Here is a 25,870-nt window from a genome sequence, read left to right on the forward strand (position 1 = left end):
AAAACTTAGACGAATGTGTACCCACCTCTGCCAACTCTACCCCTATGGTGAAGGAAGAGAGGTGAAGCGCATCTTTCAGTCCTGCCATCTTGAAGATGGGGGTTCTGGGAGCTGATCCACTCAGGACTAGGACAATGACTGACCCCTTCCACAGGAGGGTGGCATAATCCTCTTCAAACTCCTCACCCACGCACACAAGGCACTCCACGACACCGGACCAGCATACCTCAACAGATGACTCACCTTCTACACCCTGAACCGCCAGCTCTGCTCCGCCGACCGCGCCCCCGCTACAGTCTCCCGCATCCGAAGAGCGACCCCCGGCGGCAGGTCGTTCTCTTACGTCGCCGACAACACCCTCCCCATCCTCCTATGGCAGACCCAAGACCTACTTACCTTCAGGGGACTACTCAAGACCTGGCTCTTCGAGCAGTAGCAGCACCCCCCCCCCCCCGCCCCCCACTAAGCGCCTTGAGACCCTCACAGGTAAGTAGTGCGCTTTACAAATTTCCTGATTGATTGACCCAGGTAATGTGCCCATTGGTCCAACCTTGCACTCCCTTTAAAATGCTCCCAAATCTAGTATTGAGGTGGCTTCCCTAGACCCTGAAACTAGTTCCTGCTGACCTAAGAAAGACTAAGAAGATGCAGTTTAGGGAAGACTACTGGCGCCCACTGACTTGGCCCAAGCCCTACCTGCCTGGCTGCAGCCCTCGAAGAACCTGTGCCTGTCCTGCAGTCAGCGACCTCCACAACCCCTGGGAGAACTGGCTGCTTTTGAAGAAGACCAGAACTCCCAAGGACAGCGGCTCTGTCCAAAAGAAACCACCCAAAGGACTCTTGTGCCCTTCGGATCCGCAATCCCTGACTACTCTGCACCCGACACTTCCAGCCTGTGTCCAGGTGCCCCCCTTGATCCAGCAAAGGTTCCCTAGAGATCCTGAGTCAAGAGTCCAGCATTGGTTGACCTCTCCTGGACTCCACAACTACGCCTGCAGTGTGACTCCAAAGGCTCCCCCACCCAAATGAGATTGTCAAGAAAAAAACTGACATTAAAGGACAACCCTGCACTCAAAGCCATTGGACCTTGAGGACCTCGATTGACGGTGTCCCTAGGACCTACAGCATCCCAACTTAACCCTGCTGTGACTGGTTTCATTTGTGCAGCCTCCAGTTTATCATCTGCAGCCTGTTTTCCCAAACTGAGTTTCCCCCATTGAATTGCATTAGGGGCCCCACACCAGGTTTGCACCCGGCCACCGCTGGTGGTGTATGCTTTGTGCTGCCTTGTGCACCCCAGCCCGTGCTTGCTTAAACCTCTGAAGCTTGAGCCCCGCAGCCGCTGTACTTGCCTGTAGGCAATGTCTTCAAGCATCCCCAGTCTCTGTTGTGTAACATTGGGCCTGATTTTCAACATTTACCTCGTCACTTGGCCACCCATGTGCTGTTGGTGGTGCAGTGTTTGTGTGTAACTGAACCTTGCCCTCTGCTGACCCTGCAACCTAAAGACTGAATTTGTAAGTTGTTTACGTACTTGTAAAACCACATTATTTTCCTCCATAGGTTAACATTGCAAAGACTGAAAATTGTATCCACTTTTGAAACTGAAAAGAATTCCTATTTAAAAACATAGTTACCTTTTTGCGAAGACCTTGGTCTTAAAATAAATCTTGAGCAAAGCTTATTTGGATCTCCATTTTGAGTCTTGTCATTTATTGGTCATTGTGTGCACAATAAATGTCTTAAAATCCTATATGTTCAGATAACCACAGTAGGGGTTAGGTACCTGGGGGTTTTCTTATCGTACTCTTTGGAAGTATTGTGGGAACATAATATTCTACCAGTGAGGGCACGGGTGCGTGAAGAGCTGAGGGCCTGGTCGCATATGCCCATCTCTCCCTGGTCGTTCTGCCATCTTCAAGATGGTCAGCTACATAATTATCCCTTCCCTGTCCTCCCCAACCACCCCCCCACCCTAGCGGGGGGTTGTGGCTTGTCTGGCGGAGGTCTTGGGTTGGGATCTCACCTAAATTAGGGGTGTTGCAAATAATGGAAGGTGTGGGGGGGAAACATACTATAAGTGCCACCTGATGTTATTGGGATTTACATTAGTCAAACGAGACATTGCACGGAAGTGGAAGGCAGAGGCGCCGCCTTCATTAGCCGCATGGAAGAATGGGCTGGACTTTAACATGGGACTGGAGCTCCCTATCTTTAAGGCACGGGGTGGCCACAAAAGCATGTAAAGATCTGGAAGAGGTGAGTGGATTATGGGGGCCTACCCCTGGAGCCTGTCTATACTGGTGACGCGGCGATTCGGGGATAAGGGAGCCGGTCTGCGGTGCAGTAAATCACTGGTGCAGAGGGATTTGTCACTGATGTGGTGGGAGTGAAGGTGATGGATAAGATATGGTGCAATGACAGTGCATTGGGCCGGGGTGGGGTTCTTGTTGCATATTGTTATATTCTTTTGCAAATTATATATATTAAAAGTCAACGCAATTTTTGTATTGTACAATTTAGCAGTTGGCTTCTGGTTTACAGAGCTCTGCATTATATTTGACGATTGACGCAATAAAAATTGTCTAAAACAATTCCTTGTGTTGGGCCTAAGGCTGCTCACCCGCACTACAAATAGAGCACTTTGGGTTTGCATTGAGCCCTGTACATTTCTGGGTGCATCTCTGGATTCTGTGCACAGTATAACCACCTAGTGGTATACCATATCCATGTCGGCTTCCTACAAAGGTAGAGAAGTCAAATGAAAATAAATCACCAGGAAGAAACTATTGAAGGCATAGGTATTGTAGTCTTCAACACAAGGTATCCATGACAAAGTAAGGGGTGGTTTAAATCTGTTCCAAAATGGGAGTGTTGGTTATAGATAGTTTTCTCTACATGATTAAGGTGACATTTTCACCAATTACGCAGGTGCGAGGTGAGGTAGAGTTTTTAAAATTGAGAATCCTTTGGTGCACTCGTATTGTGTATTTTTTATCAATTATTTCTCCAGGATCATTGTGTGCTACTTCATCCTTGCGCTTTGTCTTGAAGCGCTAATCAGACTATCTTCACTATGAGGCAGAGAACTCGGTCACATTAGATGTGTGCACTTTTTCCAAAAACAATAAAGTTTCATCAATTGTTCACTATAATAATCAGTTCATGCAAATTTTTCTTCTTTTTCCAAGTGAATATTTATTTCATATTCCAATTGTCATTTTATTCCATTATGTTTTCAATTATTGCTTTTTACTTCATCAATGGTTTAACATTTTACCCAATGCATTTCAGATCTAAAAGTTGACCCTTCTTCAGGGGTCTATAAAGGAAAGAGATGGAAACTTGGTGAGGTAGTCTCTACAAAAAATCACAACATTAACTATTTGTCGGTCAAGATATACATTTCATAAGTAACAAACTGTATTCATTCGTATATTTTCGTAGTTACGAGTCTTAGCTGATGGGCGAGGGGCATGCAGTCAAGTTGTACGCTAAACTAATCATGAAAATGATATTACCTAAAGAAAATCATATGGGGACGGGTGTAAAACTTACTTCTAATGTAAACTGTAGCAAATTCCAGCATTCCTCGTGTCTGCGTGTATTCGAGTTCGTGAGGCAAATGTATGCCATAACCGAAAAGATAAAACTAAGTACGGGATTGGTGTATTGTCGGTCACGTGATCGCTTTGTCTTTTACAGTAAAAGTGATGTTAGTGGGAGAAGAAAACCGATTTGTGATTGGTTAAATAAGGGACACGTGATCGCGTCTTTAAAGGTCACTGAAAGTGTATAAGAATGAAAAATTGTCTAGCAGACGCGACAAAGAATTTTCAATTCTATTAAGGACACGGAGGCGAGGATTATGCTTCTCTAATCTTTACTGACAATAACAGCAGCCAAAAAAACTTTAAACTGGCATGACCCTGGAAGGACAACCCCCTCCACTGTTCAGCACCAATCACTGTCTAGTCCCATACATAACAGTCTCTGTAAACAGGAAGACCTCCTCTTTCTTTGCGATTTCTTCATCAGTCCAAACCAAGACCGGAACCCAACGTGGTAACTCTCGCATCCAGTTCCGAAGGGAATCAACTTCTCATAAACAGCACACCAATTCAGCTCGCAGGTTGTTCTTCTCAAGTCTGCGTATGCTGATCACCTGAAACGAAAATATATACCATAATGGCCATTCCAACACTCGGGAATACAAGAAGCCATAAACATCATTCGGGTGGGTAAGATACATCACATTTCCAAACAATAATGCAAGAATACATCTCTGCTAGCCTGGGTGGGATAATCCTCGCCTCCGTGTCCTTAATAGAATTGAAAATTCTTTGTCGCGTCTACTAGACAATTTTTCATTCTACGTCAGTCCACGGAGGCTCTGATTATGCTAGTTTAAAGTTTCTCCACCACCACCGAGGCCACATCCACAATAGGTTTATGATAAAACGTTTTAAAAGTGGAGTCAGATGACCAATCTGCCGCAGTCATGATATCCTGAAGCCGAGAACCGGCACCAAAGGATTTTGAGGCCATAGCCCCTCTAACAGAATGTGCTTCAAATTTGGAAGTATCAATACCCGCTAGACTCAGCAACCAGGAAACCCACCTGGCCAGAGTCGCAGTGGCGACTGGGCGGAAAGGTCACTGCAATGAAATCAACAATTGACCAAAATCATTCCTAAATTCCCTAGTACAATCCTCATATACTTTTAAACACTTTACCACACATAATTTACTGTGGTGAGGAAATGCAGGGTAGGAGATACATTTTGAATGTGTTTTAGTTCGCTTTGAAATAGTAAAGGAAACTCCCGTAGGAGTGAATACTCTACCTGCCAAATCCAATGCTCGACTGTCCGATACTTGCCTGCATGAAATCAAACAGAGTAAAATCGTAAGTTTTGCTGAGAGTTGTTTCCAAGACAGACCCTCATTAGCCGGCCAAGCCGATAAAAAAACGCAAGACCACTGAAACGTCCCAAAGTTCAGTATACTTGGGTTGAGGGGGATTCACTAAACAGATCCCCCTGACTACCTTACACACCAGGGGATGTTCCCCGACCGGTTTGCCATCTACATGCGGATGTCCCACCGAAATAGCTGACCGAAAATTATTCACCGATCTATATGCCATGCCCCACCGAGCCAGTTCTGACAAGAAATTCACTATCATATGGATATCGGATCCCATCGGATCTCCCTGTCGTTCGTTACACCAACCAACCCATCGTCTCCAAGCTGACTCATAGCGCTTGTGAGTGGAAGGTGCCCATGCCTGTGACTAGAAAAAGAGTGTCCTGTGAAACCCCCGGCACTTGCCAACGGCGCCGGAAAGTCTCCATGCCATGAGGGACAACTGATCCTGTAGAACCAACGGGTGGCGAAGACCCACCGGGTCTGTAAGAAGGTCTGGAAACGATGAGATTCGCACTGGCGATGCACACGCGAGACTCATTGCGACTGGAAACCACGCTTGTGCTTTCCAACACGGGGAGATCAAGATCACCTCCGCCTTCTGCCAGAACTCTCGGAATCATGATAAACGGAGGAAACGCATATAGAATGCCAGTCGTCCATGACTGAAGAAAAAATCTCAAGTCTTTATTTTGTGTGCTTATCTTAATGTCCCTTCTCTGAGAGATTCATCCTGCAGGATTGCACTTGTCATTTTATAATTTCTTCAGGTAGTTGTGTAGGTAGATCATACCCTCTTTAACCTCTTATTGAAGGCTGTCTTCACATTCTCCAAATTCGTCAGTCCAACTTGTTTTTGCACCACTGGTACAATGGATATTTGTTAATTCTCCCCTGAGGCGGAAGCCAGGGGCTCTCTGCTCTATCTCTGTTCACGGCCAATTGCACGACCTCTGATTAGCGAAGTACGTGTTTTTAAAACTGTATATATTTTAATAGCTCACTTTTAATTCGTACTCCTCTGTAATTCGGTGCCAGATTTGCGTCGCACCGAAGCCGCCAACACTTCCTCGCAGGGCGCAGCCGTTTTCAGGCGCTGACACCGTGACTTGACCTACCTCAGCCGCCATCTTGGTGGGAGGAAAGGGTTGCGGTCCAGTTGTTGACGCCTCCCGCCCTGCCAGGATACTTAAGGGGCGTAATATAAAACTGTGGTGATATTTGCTAATTCTCCCCTGAGGCGAAAGCCGGGGGCTCTCTGCTCTATCTCTGTTCACGGCTAATTGCACGACCTCTGATTAGCGAAGTACGTGTTTTTAAAACTGTATATATTTTAATAGCTCACTTTTAATTCGTACTCCTCTGTACTTCGGTGCGAGATTTGCGTCGCACCGAAGCCGCCAACACTCTTTTCCTCGCACGGCGCAACCGATTTCAGGCGCTGACACCGTGACTTGACCCACCTCAGCCGCCATCTTGCTGGGAGGAAAGGGTTGCGGTCCAGTTGTTGGATGCCTCCCACCCTCCTCTAAACCCTCCTCTACACATGTATAAAAACACCAGGCCTCCCCATCCGCGCAGCGGGCGGGCGCGCCTAAGGCGCACCAAAGGCAAGCCCGTCTGCGCCCGTCCGCGCCTGGACCGGGCCCAGGGCCGCCACCCCTGGTCCAATAGACCCAGCCACTCGTGTACATTACTCAAACACCACGCTGCTCGAGTTGCGCCCACCTGATAACAGTAACTGCCTAAAGCTCGATCCTGCATTCCTCCCCGGTCCTTCCGTCCAGTCCTGCCCCCATTGTACGGCCTCTATCCCCCTTGCAAATAACACAACTTTCATTGCCAAGAAAAAAAAAACATCGAGCATACTGATAGCACTTACCAACGTTCGTTCTCTTGGTAAACATCGACAGGACATAGCAGACCTGATAGAGGATAGGAAACTAGACATATTATTTATGACCGAGACTTGGATGGACAACACATCTGACCCAGACCTAGTCATCGCAGTCCCAAGAGGTTTCACAGTTCACAGACACGATAGACAGCGCAAAAAAGGGGGCGGACTAGCCATCATCGCCCGCGACACACTTAACGTGAGGACCACTGCTATCCCTTCATCCTCTTGTGAAGCCATGCAATTCACCATTAAGCTATCCCCTTCTAACAATTTTAGAGGGATTCTTGTATACAGACCACCACGACCACGGTCAGACTTCCTTACGGATTTAAGCTCAATCCTGGAATCTCTGGCATTGGAAGATTCTCTAACAGTTTTGGGCGACTTTAACTTCCATTTAGACAAATTAGAGGACCGGGATACCTTATCCCTTCTCTCGGACATGAAGACACTTGGTCTCCCTCTTCTGTTCAACTCCCCTACCCACGACTGCGGCCATACTCTGGATGGCATTTTCTCCAACCTGGAGGATATTCATATAAATCACATCCTCCCACTCACATGGTCGGATCATCACGCCATTCTGGGTTCAATCACCATCTATGAAACACCCACGCCCAAAGTATTCACTACCTCTCGTCAACCGTTCAAAGCTTGGAACGACATAGACAGCTCTAGCCTAAAAATTCTACTCGGTAATTCCCATCCCATTTTTTCCACCGACCCCAACATGGCTACCAAGCAATTCCACGATTGGCTGGGCACCGCCACTAATTCATTGGTTCCCCTCAAACAGGTGACCAGAAATAGACTGGCCACCTCTGCACCTTGGTTTACCGGAGAACTAAGGACCCAGAAACAACTCTGCAGGAACAAAAAGAGGCACTGGCGGAAGTCCTATAGCGAAGATAACAAAATCCGCTATAAGGAGACGTTGGTCAAATATAAAGCCATGATCACTGAGGCCAAGAAGAAGTACTTTAGCGAACGGATCGAGCTAGCCAAAAATTCCTCCAAAGAACTTTGATACCACTAAGCAGCTAGCAGGTTACCCCCCTGATCTGAACCCACCTCCCTCTCAATCCCTCCCCCACCTTCTTTACGAAGGTCAATGACATCTTTTCAGCTTTTTCGAATAATATCAATATCCCCTCAAGTACCAATACCCCTATACACCCTGTACCCAAGTTTACCCACTTCAAAGACATCACCGACGCCCAAACTGCGGAAATCATAACCACAATCAAAACGGGTTCGGCACTAGACCCATGCCCCTTTGAAATTCTCCCACCTATCATGGACGTCCTGATACCCAAATCTGTAATACCATGTTTAGATCAGGAATTTATCCAGACGCCCTCAAAAAAACTCTCCTTAAACCATTACTAAAAATGCCACATCTCGATAAGGATGAACTGAAAAATTACCGGCCAATAGCAAGCCTCCCATTTCTGGCAAGTCGCCGAAAAAGCTATGAATTTACAATTATCTGCTTTCATAGAGGAACACCATCTACTCGATAATACTCAATTTGGGTTCTGTAGGTTCCATGGTACTGAGACCGCATTGATCAAAGCTGCAGATGATATTAGATCCATCCGAGATCATGGCGGAACAGCAGTATTAGTACTGCTAGACTTATCCGCAGCTTTCAACACGGTCGATCACTCGATCTTGGTCGACCGCGTCGAATACATGGGCATTCAACATACAGCTAAAGAACTTCTGGCATCCTTTTTGTCTGAATGAACTCAGGCTGTCACACTGGGATCGTTCCAATCGCCCAACTTGTCTCTGCCATGTGGGGTCCCACAAGGCTCATCCCTGAGTCCGACACTCTTTAACATCTATGTGTCGGACCTAGCTAACCTCATTCGAGCACATGGGATGAGCCTTACCTCCTATGCGGATGACACGCAGCTAGTCTTGGCCATCAAAAACAACGGCGACAAGGTGGCAGAGAGCTTTAAAGAAGGTATGTTGGCAATTGGGGACTGGATGGCCTCCAATTGTCTAAAACTAAATTCCGAAAAGACGGAAGTTGTCATATTTGGACAACTTACCCCAGGTTGGTCCTCTGTATGGTGGCCCATGGCCTTCGGAACCCCGCCCAAACCCGCCATTAAGGTGAGGAACCTGGGAGTGGTCTTTGACGACCACCTCAATTTCGGCTCTCATGCCAACCAAATTGCATCTTCTGCCTTCCATAAAGTACGTTTAATAAAGAAAATCATCCCCTTCCTCCCTGAAACTGACGGGAAAACCTTGGTGACTTCTCTAGTGCTGTCCACTCTGGACTATTTTAACGGTCTTTTTGCAAATGCCCAGGTCGGGGTCATCAAAAAAAATGCAGACCGTCCAAAACTCAGCAGCAAGACTTCTGGCCAGAATTCCTAAACACAAATCTGCGATCGACACCATCAGAAACTTACATTGGCTTCCCATCAGAAGCAGGATCAAGTTTAAAACTCTCTGCATTGTATACAAGTCTCTGCATAATCAAGGACCCATGTTTCTTAAAGAACAACTGATCCCCTATTGTCCATCCAGATCGCTTCGATCTACCACTCTAAACGATCTAGTGGTTCCCCGTACCAAAACTGTTTCTTGGGGAGATCGGAGGTTCTTGGTCTCAGCACCGAAACTATGGAACACCTTACCCCATTCAATCAAAACCAGCCCCACTCTTTGGTCCTTTCGCAAACAGCTAAAGACCTGGCTTTTCAACCAGTAACATCAGACTACACTTCCGCAGCAGGAGAATTATTCGCAGATTTCTTAGCGCCGAGACGCCCACGGGCATTTGTTCGCGCTTAATCAAATGTCATTAAATAAATAAATCCCAAAAGTCAGCTTTTGTTTGTGTCCACCCCATTGCAGAGCGTTCTGCCACAATCTGCTGTTACTTAGTGTAGCTGATTAATTTGCTGATATTTTCACCACATTGATTCTGCAGCTACCTGCTTGGATTATATACTGCCCTATTTTTAATGTAGCTTTTCCAGGGAGCCCCTATTTCCATATCACCAGTTCACCTGCGATAACAGCCGCAAAAAACATCGCCACAGATGACCCCTGCAACTATCGCTAATGAGATGCTGAGTAGGTGTTCCCGTGCAAAAAGCTGCGACAACACCACTCCGCAACATTCCCAACGACCAGCTAGATCTGGCAATAAGGCACTTTAGCAGCAGCAAATTAACACCTGCTCTGACCTAGTGTAAAGTCGGACGACAGCCTGCACCAGAAAAGGGAGCCCAGGCCAGAGCCATACCTGAAGGGCAGCAGATGCCATGAAGCCACTGATCATGCAGCTGGGAGCCCCAAAAGTGCCAACACCCACCGCCCCCAGGAACCCCCCCCCCCCCTCCCGGGCACAAAGACATGTCACATCACCTTCACGAAATCCTGTACAAAAAAATCAGCATGATGTCGCACAATCACAACAGGTGACATGTGTTGTCACAAAAATGAGCATCAAACATTCACCTTCAAATTACCAAACAAATTTATTTTTTTTAAACTCAAAACCACATTAATGATTACTCATGGCGGGTCTCCACGTGACAATCTGTAGGTCACAGCCTGCACGACAAAAATCCAGATAGGGTGTCATGCGCTCATCAAAGGATGGAGCGAAAGATACAGAGGGAGAGAAAGAGGGAGAAAGACGGAAAGAGAGCAAGACAAAGAGAGGGAGAGACAGGGAGAGGGAGAGACAGAAAGAGAAGGAGAGAGAAAGACTGAAGGAGAGGGAGAGAGAAAGAAAGACGGAAAGAGCAAGACCAAGAGGGACAGACAGGGAGAGGGAGAAAGACGGAAAGAGAGGGAGAGAAAGAAAGAGGGAGAGAGAAAGACAGAGGGAGAGAGAAAAAGATGGAAAGAGAGGGGGAGAGACACAGAGAAAGAGAGTGACAGGGAGAGAGAGTGCTGACACTGTGCACCCAGGCCTCACTGCTCACTTGCTGCCACCGGTGGCTCCAACCACGTGCCGGTGTGTGTGAGAAGTTGGCCTGGTATATGATCACTATTCTAGTGAGCACCTTGCACCAGTCCAAACAACCCTTTTGGTGATGGTTGTAAAGTCAACCTTATAGACCAGCTATCCTAGGGGTAGCATGGACTAAGCAGTCTTAGGCTAAACTCAAGAGGGCATGTGAAGCCAGCTGTTTTACCATATGAAATCCCTTTAATACCCAATGAAAGGACACCACACAGGATATATATTCAAAATATATATGTATTTATTTCTAAACAAACCCCTGAACTCTTTATGAGCACAGAAGCACAAGTGCAAAACAATTAACTTAATAGAATAGACAAAAGTTGCACAATTATGGATAGGGCCGGGTGGCCCGCTAAACCATATATTAAAAAAAGTGGTACAAGTACCACGTCATGAACAATGGTAAGGCCTAGGGCCTTGGAAATCGCTGGGGCTACACTGGACTAACTGGTTAGGGAGCAGGAGGCCCACGGGATGTGTGTGCAGTGTCTAAAAGCACACAAGTGTACACATTGAAGTCAATGGGTGCGTAAAAGTTATAAAGTTAAAGATTTAGGAACCTTCCGACTGGAATAGAACTTAACCACTTGAAACTAGGACACTAGGAGTGTAAACCTCTACAGGAGCACTGTAGTACTCTTGTTACCTAACCCACAGGAAGCGGGTGCATAGGTCCAAAAGTGTCGGGTTTCGTCGTGGAGATCTATGGAGCCTTGGAGTAAAGAAGCTGCAGCCAGCCAGAAGAGAAGAGTCCGGGTGGATCCAAGGGTGAATCGAAGATGTAGAGGACCTGAAAGCAGAGGGGACAGAGTCTGGGTCACTAGCCAGTGACCAGGATGGAACCAGGACTGAACCAGGCGATGGCGGGATGCGATAAGGTGCTGATGGGAAGCTTGTCTCTGCAGCCACGTAAACCAGGAGGCGTCGACGACGACCAAGATGGAGGCACGGACTGTCCCACGAAGGCTCTCGCTGTCGGCGGTGTCGGCTTCAAGATTGGAGGCTACAAGCCTTGGCAAAAGCAGCCCATGCAGGAATCGAAGTAGGCTTCTTACTCAGACCAGCAAGGTCTGAGGGGCTGCTTCTTTTGAGGGAAGCAAGGGCCAGTCTGGAGCAACCAGACCAGCGGTGTAGTTTCTCGGATTCATCGCCAAGATGGCCACTAGCCAACGGGCAAGTGACCGGGCAGACGCGTTGAGCAGGTAAATGCAAAAGGGCCCCACGCAGAACTCTTGAAGTGTGCAGGGCTGATCTTTGGTGCAGATGCTGCTCGGGCTGGGGCTTCTCAATCCCCAATGCACAGCTTCGAGGAGGCCTCGGGGGCTGCACATTTAGCAGGTCGCAGACTTTTCAAGATGGCCGGTCCCACGTCTCTCGTCGCCTCCACGGGTCTCAGCTTTGCAGGGACTGTGGATCGGGCTGTTGGATGTCTGGGAATCCGGTTCTTGTCAGGCTCTGGGCTCGGGCTCCGACGGGAGGCGGCGACAAAGCAAGTTGTTGATCGCTGTATGGTGCCTGCTTGTGCAGGGTGGTCACTCCTTGACCACAAGGGAGATTCGTCAGTCGTCTTCTTCCAAAGTAGAGTGATGAAGGTCCAGAGTTTCGTTTCAAAGTTTCAGTCAGGATAATCTCAAGTCCTGTGACTCAGCTCCTACCTATATACGAATCTTAAAAGCTGGATTACCTGCTAGGTCCCTCCGATGGGTGGGACCAGGGAAGGGGGTGGTTACACCCCTTTCCTTTTGTCCAGTTTCGTGCCAGAGCTGGGGCAGGGAAGCCCCAGCACCGGTTTGAACTGGACTATGCGTGGAACACCTTGTGTGCCCCAGGCAGTGTCTCAATCCTTTCAGCCCTCCATGTCCCAATACACAAAGTCCTGTCTGGGGTGGTGCTAGCACCTCCCAAGGCAGGAAACCTATTGTCCAAGCCTCCCTCGCTGGAAGGACTCCCAGCAGCAGGAGGTCAGACTTGTGTCTGTGGCAGCAGCATCCATTTTGTGATGCTGATGCTCTGGTACTAAGGAACAAGCTACGAAATTATTTCTTGACTGCAAGTCGGGCTCTCCTCTAGACCCTGCTCCAGCCTCAATCCTGAATGACATTGCTCCTTTAATTATCGACTCTCTTCTCGAAATTTGGAATTCCTCCCTTTCCACCAGTGTGGTCCCTGCTGCCTGGAAACATGCACTCCTTATCCCTATCCAAAAGAAAGTAGGTATGGACCCTCTTTGTCTGAGTAACTACCGCCTGATTTCACTTTTGCCCAAACCCGCCAAAGTACTAGAGAAAGCAGTCCAGCTCCAACTTTCAGACTATCTGGAATCTAACTCCCTGTTTCATGACACCCAGTCAGGCTTCAGACCGGACTTTAGTTCTGAGTCTGCACTACTCGAAGTCTCTGAGTCAATTAGAGAATGCACGGACAGGGGAGAGGAGGCCATGTTGGTACTCCTCGACCTGTCCGCTGCATTCGACACCATCTCACACAACACACTAATGACTCGCCTACAAGAGACAGGGATTGGCGGCCCTCCCCTCCTGTGGATAAAATCTTTTTTAAATAACAGAACCCAACAAGTGATGCTAGGATCGTTTCTCTCTGACAAAAAACCACTGACCTGGGGAGTCCCACAGGGCTCTGCCCTGAGCCCTCTCCTCTTCAATGTGTACCTTAAACCTCTAGCAAAAATTGTGGAATCATGTGGAGTCAAGGTGACTTTCTACGCCGACGACACACAACTGGTGTTCTCCTTTAAAGACCATAATGAAAAATCATTTGACAACTTCCGCAACTGCATGGTAAAGATCGCCTCATGGATGGCCGAGAACAATTTAAAACTCAACACTGATAAGACGGAAGTCTTATTTTTTAATCAAAAATCTCCTCTACCCCCCAATATCTGGTGGCCATCCGAACTAAACCCTCCCCCTCTGCCGGTCCCAGCGGCCCGAAACCTAGGATTCCAATTCGACACTGCTCTCTCCTGCAAAACCCAAATCAGTAAAGTAACCTCTGCCTGCTTTGGAAAGCTACGTATGTTAAAAAAAATCATTCCCTACCTACCACTTGACTCCCGGAAAACAGTAGTCCATGCCCTGATAACCTCCCACCTGGACTACGCAAATAGCCTGTATTTGGGGGCACCCGCCTATCTCATCAACCAGCTACAGAGAGTCCAGAACGCAGCGGCCAGATTAATCAACAATATTCCTTTTCGACACTCCATCTCCCCCCACCTTATCAAACTCCACTGGCTCCCAATAAAAATGCGTATACAATTCAAAGCCCCGACCCTGTCCTTCAGAGCCCTCAATGACCGTGGTCCTGCATACCTCCGATGCAGACTGAGAGACTCTCATTCACAGCGTAACCTTAGATCCAACAATCTACGCCTAATCACAACCCCCCCGTTTCCGCCTCACACGCACGGGTGGAAGGGCCTTCGCCGTTGTCACCTCTAAACTCTGGAATCAGTTACCCACAGAGTTAAGATTCGCCTCCTCAGAACCCCTTTTCCGAAAAAAATTAAAGACCTGGTTCTTCTCCCAGATCTAAACTCTCATTCCTTCCCCATTCCCTCCTCTGAGATAAGGTCTTCAGCGCCGGGACACCTCCGTCGGAGGTAGCTGTGCGCTCTATGAAACACTAAATAAATAAAAATAAATAAATAAATAACCGGGAATAGTAGGAACAACATGTCTTGTCCCTCTAGAAGGGTGGAATGCTACCCCTGTCGCCAGGACTGGCGAGGGGGTAGTATTCCAAATCGTATGACACCTTACTCTACATGTTCTGATAAAGCCAAACCATAGTTAGCATCTAACCGCGAGGATTATAATGCACTTAAGAGTATATGGTATGGCAATATCCCAGAACAGCTAAAGGACATGGTTCCGAAAGCTGCAGACAGGCTCAGCTTATGCTAGAGCACCATCTCACTTAAAACCAAGCACTCTGCCTCCAGGATTGTTAAGGCCTGCCATAGGAGTGACTTATAGGTGTATATGTGTCCAGACATAAGGTTAGATATAGGTATACTATATCTAAGCAAGGGGTGATTACACCACCTTGCCCCAGCTGAGTGATCAGCCAGTTGTGTCGATTTGAATGGCCAGCCAGGGGTGGCAAAAGATATGCTGCAGCCCCTGGTAGGCCTTGGATGCACCTATGCCCTGGGTACCTATGGTACACTGTACAGGGGCTCATAAGGTGACCCAGTATCCAATTGATGTACCTAAAGTACATTGTAGTGAATTTAGAGAGAGCAGCTGGGCTGTGGGTCTGATTAGCAGGCCCACAGCCACATTAAGTCGAAAACCAGTGAAGCAAAAAGCAAAAAGTGGGGTGACCATAGGAAAGCAGACACTACTCTCCTACACCCACCCCCCCGCCCCCCCCCCCCCCCCCAAGCAGGGACATTAGACTAACCTTGACCAGTTGTGTCTAAGTGGAAGTACCTGGAAAGACCATCTGCATTACCATGGTCAGTCCCTGGGCGATGCTCCACTGTAAAGTCCATCCCCTGTAGGGAAATGGACCACCTGAGCAGTTTGGGGTTTTCACCCTTCATCTGATTTAGCCACAAGAGGGGCTTATGGTCGGTCTGAATCTTAAAATGAGTGCCAAACAAGTATGGTCTCAACTTCTTTAGGGCCCACACCACAGCAAAGGCCTCCCTCTCAATGGCTGACCAATGTTTCTCTCTAGGGGTCAGCCTTCTGCTAATAAAAGCAATGGGCTGGTCTTGACCATCTACATTAAGTTGTGAAAGCACAGCTCCTACCTCCAACTCAGAAGCATCTGTTTGGACAATAAACTCTTTGGAGTAGTCAGGACTCTTTAAGATAGGTGCAGAGCACATGGCCTTCTTCAGGTCATCAAATGCCTTTTGACAGCTTACTGTCCACTGAACCTTCTTTGGCATCTTCTTTGAAGTCAAGTCATTAAGAGGGGTCACAATGGACCCATAGTTCTTAAACGTTCTGTAGTACCCAGACAGGCCCAAGAAAGCTCTGACCTGTGTCTGGGTGGTTGGAGGAGCCCAGTCCTTGATGGTCTGGATCTTACTCTCCAGTGGTTGAACCTGACCCCCCACCTACCAGGTGGCCCAGGTACACAACCTTACTCTGCCCTTTCTGGCACTTTGTTGCCTTGATAGTTAGGCCTGCCTATTGCAGGGCCTCCAAAACCTTCTTCAGGTGATCCTCCCAGGTGGAGCTGAAGACAGCAATATGATCTAGATATGCTGCGCCAAAGTCATCCAACCCAGTGAGGACTTGGTTCACCAACCTTTGGAAAGTGGCAGGTGCATTCTTCAAGCCAAAGGGCATTGCCACAAAATGATAATGACCTCCTGGGATTGAGAAAGCAGTTTTGGCCTTAGCCTCATCAGCTAACCTGATTTGCCAATAGCCAGGTGTCAAGTCAAATGTGCTCAAAAACTTGGCAGAAGCCAATCTGTCAATGAGCTCATCTGCCCTTGGGATTGGGTGAGCATCTGTCCTAGTGACAGCATTTAGACCCCTGTAGTCCACACAGAACCTCATCTCTCTCTTACCATCTTGGGTGTGAGGTTTTGGCACAAGGACTACTGGGCTGGCCCATGGGCTCTCTGATGGCCCAATCACTATCATTTCCAGCATTTTCTGCACCTCAGTCTTTATACAATCCCTGACATGGTCAGGTTGCCTGTAGATCTTATTCTTCACAGGCAGACTGTCACCAGTGTCAACCTCATGGGTGCACTAGTTAGTCTGACTAGGTGTCAATGAAAACATATGCCTAAATGACTGTAGAACTTGTCTGCAGGAGTGTTTCTGCGAGTCAGTGAGGCTGCCAGCTAAGGCCACACCATCAACTGAACCTTCATCAGGGTTCTGAGATAACAGGTCTGGGAGAGGGTCACTCTCTTCCTCCCTACCCTCATCTGTAGCCATGAGCAAGCCCATGTCTGCCCTGTCAACATATACTTTCAGTCTGTTGACATGGAGTACCCTGTGGGGGCTCCTGGGAGTGCCTAGCTCCACCAAGTAGGTGACCTCTCCCTTTTTCTCAACAATGGTTTGGGGTCCAGACCCTTTGTCCTTGAGTGCTGCTGGGGCCACTGGCTCCAACACCCACACCTTACGTCCTGGCTGGTACTCAGTCAGCACAGCTTTTTGGTCATGCCAAGCTTTTTGAAGTTCTTGGCTAGCCTCAAGGTTTTTGGATGCCTTCTTCATGTATTCAGCCATCCTGGAGCGGAGACCAAGTGCATAGTCCACTATGTCTTGTTTAGGCTTTTTTTAGAGGTAACTCCCATCCTTCCTTCACTAGACAATAGGTGGCCCCCTTACAGGATGTCCAAACTAAAGTTCAAAAGGGCTGTTGCCAACCCTCTTCTGTGGGACCTCTCTGTAAGCAAACCAAAGGCAGGGTAGAAGGATGTCCCATCTTCGCCTAAGCTTTTCTGGTAAACCCTTAATCATACCCTTTAAGGTCTTGTTGAATCTTTCAACAAGCCCATTGCACTGAGGATGGTAGGGTGTAGTGAACTTATAGTTTACACCACACTCTTTCCACATTGCAGTTAGGTATCCTGACATAAAGTTTGCAACTCTGTCAGATACAACCTCCTTTGGAAAGCCCACTCTTGAGAATACTCCCAGGAGGGCTCTTGCCACAACAGGAGCTGTTGTGGTCCTTAGGGGAATAGCCTCTGGATACCTGTTGGCATGATCCACTACCACCAGTATAAATCGGTGTCCAGATGCTGTTTGGGGATCCATTGGTCCAACAATGTCTATCCCAACTCTCTCAAAGGGTACCCCCACCACAGATAGTGGTATCAGGGGGGCCTTTGTAGTGTCACCTGCTTTGCCACTGGCTTGGCAGGTTACACAGGAGCGACAACATTCCTTTGTATCTTCTGACATATGGGGCCAGTGAAAGTGAGGGACAAGCCTGTCCCAAGTCTTGTTCTGGCCCAAGTGTCCTGCAAGGGGAATATCATGGGCTAAGGCAAGAAGGAAACCCCTAAAGGACTGAGGTATGACCAACCTCCTGGAAGTTCCAGGCTTGGGGTCTCTAGCCTCAGAATAAAGGAGTCCTTCATCCCAGTACACTTTGTGGGTACCTGTACCATTCCCTGCAGCCTCAGAAGCAGCTTGCTGTCTGAGGGGTTCAAGAGATGGACAGTCTAACTGTGCCTGCCTCAAGTCTGCCCTGGAGGGTCCCCCTGTCCCAAGAAACTCAACCTGGTCAGGTTCAAGCTCTTCTAGGACAGTTCCCTCAGAGGCCTCAAAATCCGCTTCCTGTGAAGGCTGATCTTCACTTGAAGGCAGGGGGAAGGCGCTGCCTTTACCCTACTGCTCTTTCTCTTGGAAGGTACTTGGTCCATTGTTCCAGGATCCAAGACCTGTTCAGTGAGGCACCTTTTGGCCTGTGACCTGGTCACAGCAAGGACATGTGGTGATATACCTAACATCTCAGCATGAGTCCTGTACTCCACCTCTGACCACTGAGTTTTCAAGGTCATTGCCCAAAAGACATTCAACTGGGAGGTCTGCACTTACCACAGCCCTTTTTAGGCAAGTTACCCCTCCCCAGGAGAAATTAACAACTGCCACACTGTGTAGTGGTTACATTGCTGGCATTGGTCACTAGGTAATTGTCACCCAGTATAACCTGACCAGGGTCCACAAAGTTAGGTGTCACCATTGTGACACTGGCACATGTGTCCCTGTATACTTGAGACACTTTATCATTTATCAAAGGTGTCTGTCTGTACTTGCCAGGAGTATTGAGACTCACAGTAGAGGTTATAGCCATGTCCACTTCACAAACTAGAACAGCCTGGGTTGGTATTCTGACTAGGCCAGAATCCACCGCAGTTCCCAGTGTTAACCCTACTATACCCTTGGATTGATTACTACCACTGCCAGCTGTACTAGGGGGTGCAGCTGCCTTAGGGGCAGCAGTGGTAGGGGCTGAATCGTTCTTGGTGCAATCACTGGTCCAGAGACTAGTGGATTTACATACATTACACCAAGGTTTCCTTTGGCCATCTTTCTTCTTTTTCTTGGAAGTTTGGGACCCCCCTCATTGGTCTTTTGGGGCCCTGGAGAAGACTTCTGGTCTGCCTTTTTCTGATCACCACCTTGGCCCGTGTTTTTCTGCTTAACCCTGGTTCTGACCCACTTATCTGAGCTCTTTCCAAATTCTTGGGGAGAGGTCAGATCTGAGTCAATCAGGTGTTGGTGCAACAACTGGTTCTGACAATTATTAAGGATTTGCTCTCTCATGATCAAATGTTACAATCCTGTATAGTCCTTACCTTTACTTCCCAACAACCAGCCTTCCAGAGCCTTAGTGGCACAATCAACAAAATCAGTCCAGTTCTGAGTCTGTGTCTTCTGGGTGTCTCTGAACATCAACTTGTACTGTTCAGTGGTTAAGCCAAACCCATCAATCGGAGCACTCTTCAGGACAGTGTAATTGTTAGCATCATCATCACTAACTGTGAGGAGCGTATCTCTACCTTTTTCGGAAAAGGAGAGCCACAAGATTGCTGTGGACTTTGGGGTACCTGCTGTACTTTGCAGGCCCTCTCCAAAGCAGTTATCCATTTGTCGATGTCATTCCCTATCTTGTAGGGGGGCACAATCTTACTCCGGTGTCTATTGTCATAGGACCTGTCTTTATCCTTAGGTATACTGCTGCCACCAGTGGGTTCTACCCCACCTAACTTCCTTTCTCTGTCAAAGCAAGTTTCTCTTTGGCTAGGGCAAGTTCTTCTCTCTCAATTCTGAGATTGACTTCCCTCATCCTAGCCTGGTGTTCTCTCCTCTGAGGAGATGTCATTCCCCTCTGAGAACCCCTAGAAGCATTGGAGTAATGAGAATCTCCTCGGTGAGATCTCCCTCTCCTATACCTCTGGTTAAACCCACTTGGAGGCCTGAATAGGGCTGTCCCATTCTCCGCTCCAAACTGGCTTAAGTTAGCCTGGCTAAGTCTCCTGACTACCATCATATTCCTCACTCATCCCCAACCTCATCCTCATCTTCTTCTACAACAGGGGGGTCAGTGGCATCTTCTGAAGAGGGTAGGCCCTCCGCTGCATTCCCAGTAGGGTCTGCACCAGATGCCTTTAGAGCTTCAGACTCATCTAAGAGCTCAAGGAGGTGCTGAAGTGTAGGGTTAGACCCTTGTTTCAGCTTTCTTGTTCTACACAAGTGCCTCAGTTCCTTGAAACTGAGGATAGAAACTCTGGAGGGTACCTTGGGAGGGTTACCTTCCACAGGTTGGAGTCCACTGGGCTCTCCTGTGCCAGACATTCTCTAGTGAGGTGGATGTGATGCAATTACCTACACTAAGTGTTTACCTACTAAACCTCTCTAGTAGTTGTAGTCAGGGTGTGCTAGGCCCTTTGCTCTACAACAACTAAGTTCAGTAGAACTTAAGTATTCTAGACTTATTTTATATGTACCTATAGGTACCTGTATGATCTTTCAAATGATATTGCAAAGATTCCAATTGGTAAAACAACAAGCTCAAATCTCAACCGCTGCACATCAATGTGAGAAGTTGGCCTGGTATATGATGTTCACTATTCTAGTGAGCACCTTGCACCAGTCCAAACAACCCTTTTGGTGATGGTTGTAAAGTCAACCTTATAGACCAGCTATCCTAGGGGTAGCATGGACAAAGCAGTCTTAGGCTAAACTCGAAGGCATGTGAAGCCAACTGTTTTACCATATGAAATCCCTTTAATACCAAATGAAAGAACACCACACAGGATATATATTCAAAATATATATGTATTTATTTCAAAACAAACCCCAGAACTCTTTATGAGCACAGAAGCACAAGCGCAAAACAAGTAACTTAATAGAATAGACAAAAGTTGCACAAGTATGGATAGGGCTGGGTGGCCCACTAAACCATATATTAAAAAAGTGGTATAAGTACCACGTCACGAACTAAGGTAAGGCCTAGGGCCTTGGGAATCGCTGGGGCTACACTGGACTAACAATGCTTAGGGAGCAGGAGGCCCACGGGATGCGTGTGCAGAGTCTAAAAGCACACAAGTGTACACATTGAAGTCTATGGGTGCGTAAAAGTTATAAAGTTAAAGATTTAGGAACCTTCCGACTGGAATAGAACTTAACCACTTGAAACTAGGACACTAGGGGCCAGATGTAGGTAATTCATATTTACCGACTCTTAAATACCGAATTTTACCGATTCGGTATTTAAGAGTCGGTAAATATGAAGGGGGGAGATGTAGGTAATTCCAAATTGAGAATTACCGAATCGGTAGGATTCGGTATTTACCGATTCGGTAAATACCGAATCGGTATTGCCCATTGATTCCTATGGGCCATGAAGCTCATAGGAATCAATGGGCAATACCAATTCGGTATTTACCGAATCGGTAAATACCGAATCCTGCAAGGGTGCAGGGGGTGTCACTTTGACACCCTCTAGCAACCCAATTCTGGACTTGTGTGCCATGTGGCACACAGACATGCCCTTAGGGCATGTCTGTGTGTCACATTGCACAGGTGTGCATGCACACCAGGATTCGGTATTTTACCACCCAATTGGATTGGGTGGTAAAATACCGAATCTGAAAGGCCTTTGGGACTTTGGGAAGAGTCCCACCTACATCTGGGTTTTACCAAATCGGTAAAATTACTGATTCAGTATTTTACAGAATCGGTAAAATGACTGATTCAGTAAATTTACCGAATCTGTAAAATGATGCCCCTACATCCCAATCACCAAATACCAGTCGGTAACGGCCGAATTCGTCCGTTACCGACCGGTATTTGGGCTCCGACATCTTGCCCTAGGAGTGTAAACCTCTACAGGAGCACCATAGTACTCGCATTACCTAACCCACAGGAAGCGGGTGCATAGGTCCAAAAGTGTGTCGGGTTTCGTCGTGGAGATCTATGAAACCTTGGAGTAAAGATGCTGAAGGCGGCCAGAAGAGGAGAGTCCGGGTGGATCCAAGGGTGGATCGAAGATGTAGAGGACCTGAAAGCAGAGGGGACAGAGTCTGGGTCACTAGCCAGTGACCAGGATGGAGCCAGGACGGAACCAGGCGATGTCGGGATGCGATCAGGTGCTGATGGGAAGCTTGTCTCTGCAGCCACGTGAACCAGGAGGCGTCGACGACTACCAGGATGGAGGCACGGTCTGTCCCACGAAGGCTCTCGCTGTCGGCTTCAAGATTGGAGGCAACATGCCTTGACAAAGGCAACCCATGCAGGAATCGAAGTAGGCTTCTTACTCAGACCAGCAAGGTCTGAGGAGCTGCTTCTTTTGAGGGAAGCAAGGGCCAGTCTGGAGCAACCAGACCAGCGGTGTAGTTTCTCGGATTCGTCGCCAAGATGGCCACTAGCCAATGGGCAAGTGACTGGGCAGGCGCGTCGAGCAGGAAAATGCAAAAGGGCCCCACGCAGAACTCGTGGAGTGTGTAGGGCTGATCTTTGGTGCAGATGCTGCTCGGGGCTGGGGCTTCTCAATCTCCAATGCACAGCTTCGAGGAGGCCTTGGGGGCTGCACAGTTAGCAGGTCGCAGACTTTTCAAGATGGCCGGTCCCACGTCTCTCGTCGCCTCCACGGGTCTCCGCTTTGCAGGGACTGTGGATCGGGCTGTTGGATGTCTGGGAATCCGGTTCTTGTCAGGCTCTTGGCTCCGGCGGAGGCAAAGCAAGTCGTCGATCGCTGGATGGTGCCTGCTTGTGCAGGGTGGTCACTCCTTGACCACAAGGGAAATTCTTCAGTCGTCTTCTTCCAAAGTAGAGTGATGAAGGTCCAGAGTTTCGTTTCAAAGTTTGTCAGGATAATCTCAAGTCCTGTGACTCAGCTCCTACCTATATACAAACCTTAGGGGCTGGATTACCTGCTAGGTCCCTCCTATTGGTGGGATCAGGGAAGCGGGTGGTTACACCCCTTTCCTTCTGTCCAGTTTCGAGCCAGAGCTGGGGCACGGAAGCCCCAGCACCGGTTTGAACTGGATTATGCGTGGGACACCTTGTGTGCCCCAGGCATTGTCTCAATCCTTTCAGCCCTACCTGTCCCAATACACAAAGTCCTGTCAGGGGTGGTGCTAGCACCTCCCAAGGCAGGAAACCTATTGTCCAAGCCTCCCTCACTGGAAGGACTCCCAGCAGCAGGAGGTCAGACTTGTGTCTGTGGCAGCAGCATCCATTTTGTGATGCTGAGGCTCTGGTTAACTTTAACCGGGAATAGTAGGAACAGCATGTCTTCTCCCTCTAGAAGGGTGGAATGATACCCCCGTCGCCAGGACTGGCTAGGGGGTAGTATTCCAAATCGTATGACCCCTTACTCGACATGTTTTGATAAAGCCAAACCATAGTTAGCATCTAACCGCGAGGATTATAATGCACTTAAGAGTATATGGTATGGCAATATCCCAGAACAGCTAAAGGACATGGTTCTGAAAGCTGCAGACAGGCTCAGCTCATGCTAGACCACCATCTCACAAAAAAACCAAGCACTCTGCCTCCAGGATTGTTAAGGCCTGCCATAGGAGTGACTTATAGGTGTATATGTGTCCAGACATAAGGTTAGATATAGGTATACTATATCTAAGCAAGGGGTGATTACACCACCTTGCCCCAGCTGAGTGATCAGCCAGTTGTGTCGATTTGAATGGCCAGCCAGGGGTGGCAAAAGATATGCTGCAGCCCCTGGTATGCCTTGGATGCACCTATGCCCTTGGTACCTATGGTACACTGTACAGGGGCTCATAAGGTGACTCAGTATCCAATTGGTAATGTACCTAAGGTACATTGTAGTGAATTTAGAGAGAGAGCAGCTGGGCTGTGGGTCAGATTAGCAGGCCCACAGCCACATTAAGTCGAAAACCAGTGAAGCAAAAAGCAAAAAGTGGGGTGACCATAGGAAAGCAGACACTACTCTCCTACAGTATGTACTCAAGTTCACCTGGTCCCTCATCTGAAACAGATCCCTCATCTGAAATAGACTCCAGATACATGAATGGCAAAGTACATACAATTGCACATGCCATCATCGCCTGTCCACCCCTCGCACCCAGGCAGCTGCAACCCAGCCCCTCCCACATCCCAGCAGTGCATGCCCGCCCCTGCGCCCCCAGGCCTCACTGCTCACCTTCCGCTACTGGCATGTCTCAAAGAGGGCCCACCATGTGCCGGTGCAAGCCCGGGGCTCATGAACATGGCACCCTCCTCATCATGCAGCCCGCCTGCGGGCCACCAGGTCTCACACTTGATTCTGGGTCTTGATCACACCCGCTCAGCCCTTTAGGTGCCACTAACTCTGTGACCCACGTGGCAATGTCATGTGGCGTTAGGCACGCACTGCCCGCTGGCTCAGGCCTACACTGCAGTCCAGCAGAGCTCATAACGATCGTCACCAGTTCGGACCACCAGGACGGGGCATCATCGGAGGCTGCACACTCGCTCAGCACTTAAGGTGCCCCTACCTCAGTGCACCGAAAGTCCCCATCCCGTGGCGGTGTGCCTGTGCCGGCTGCTGTGTATCTTGTGCCACCAAGTCTGTTCCCGCAAATCTTGGACCCTCTATGATTATGGTGGTGCGGATACCATCATGTCACCTCTGGCCCTGGGAAATGTGATGTTGCAGGACCCTAGGCCCTCATGCCTACATTAACACCACAAAGATACACCCAAATAGAGAGTGGAAATGGCGTCGAGCACGTGGGCCCGGCCCATTTTATTGGCCGGGTCACATGTGCTGTGACGCGTGTACTGCATGGGTGTAAACCAGACGTGAGGTAGTGGCTGTGGCATGCTGACAACTAAACCTGTGATCAGCAGATCACTACAGGGAAGACCTGGGACATGTAGGGTTGTTGTCCCCCCCTTTGAGTGTGAGCGGAGTGGGCAGCCGTAGCTGCCGCTCTTTCCGCCTGCGCCCGCTCCATGGTCTCCATTAACCTCCGCATGTGTCCTAACTCCTGTGTGACATTGCTAGAGCCACTCTGACTGGACAGTTGTTCTAGTCTCTGAGTCAGGACTCCAGCGATGTCAGCCATGGTCCGTTGGAGAGCATGGAGCGGACTGTGGGTGTCCGTTAGGGACCGTAAGTGGTCCCTGTTGGGACTTGGACACCCATGTATTGCATCTAGTTTGGCTGCCCTGCGGTCGAAGCCCACCCGCACCTTTTCAGCCAGATTCTCCTGGCACCCCAACACCTGGCGTTGGAAGGCCATGTGTTGTTAGTGGCGGTCCTGGGAGGCAGCCATGGTGGTGGGTGATGCCTGCTGTGTGGTCTGTGCAGGGGGTGGGGTCTCCTCGTAGCAGCTGGGCTGCCGTGCTCCTGGAGGTGGCCTGCAGAGGCTCTTCACGAGCTGTTGGAGGGCATCAGAGTCGAAGGTGTGGTGGTCCTCTGTCATCAGAGAAGAGGGGTTCGGGCTGGTCTGCAGGAGGTATTGATTCTCCCTCTGCAATGTGGAGGGGAGATGCAGTTTACCAATGTGTTCGCATGTATGTTGTTGCTTTGTATATGTTCACATATAGACTGCATGACTGTATACATTGTATCTGTTTGGGAGGAGCTGCCTATTTGATGGGGGACAGTGCACATTTCGACAACATCACAGATGTGTGTTTGTACTTGTACATTAACAACTCACATTTCCCTGCTATGCCAAATGTGATTGGCCAGTTTCTACACACATGCGGCACCAATTGTGTCCTGTGTTCTGTTGTGGACATGTTGCAGTATGTACAACATTGTTGTCCATGTTGATGTGCTCTGCATGTTGTGTGTGCCGCATTATGGGGGAGTCGCCCCCGCAGCTCTGATTTTGCTTCCCCTTATCTCTTTCATACGGTGTGCTTTTGACTTCTGTGCTTATACAGTGCTGAGATGTTGCATACATTGGTCTCTTGGTGGGAGTTGGGGGCTGGGGCATGGTTTGTCCTCAGTTGTGCTCTACTTAATTGTGCACGTGCCATTGTGCCCATCTCCTTCCAGTCCCTGGTCGTTACTCACCCTGGTGCTGTTGTGTCCGG

This window comes from Lissotriton vulgaris, chromosome 7, assembly GCF_964263255.1.
Source record: "Lissotriton vulgaris chromosome 7, aLisVul1.2, whole genome shotgun sequence".
Taxonomy (NCBI): Eukaryota; Metazoa; Chordata; class Amphibia; order Caudata; family Salamandridae; genus Lissotriton; species Lissotriton vulgaris.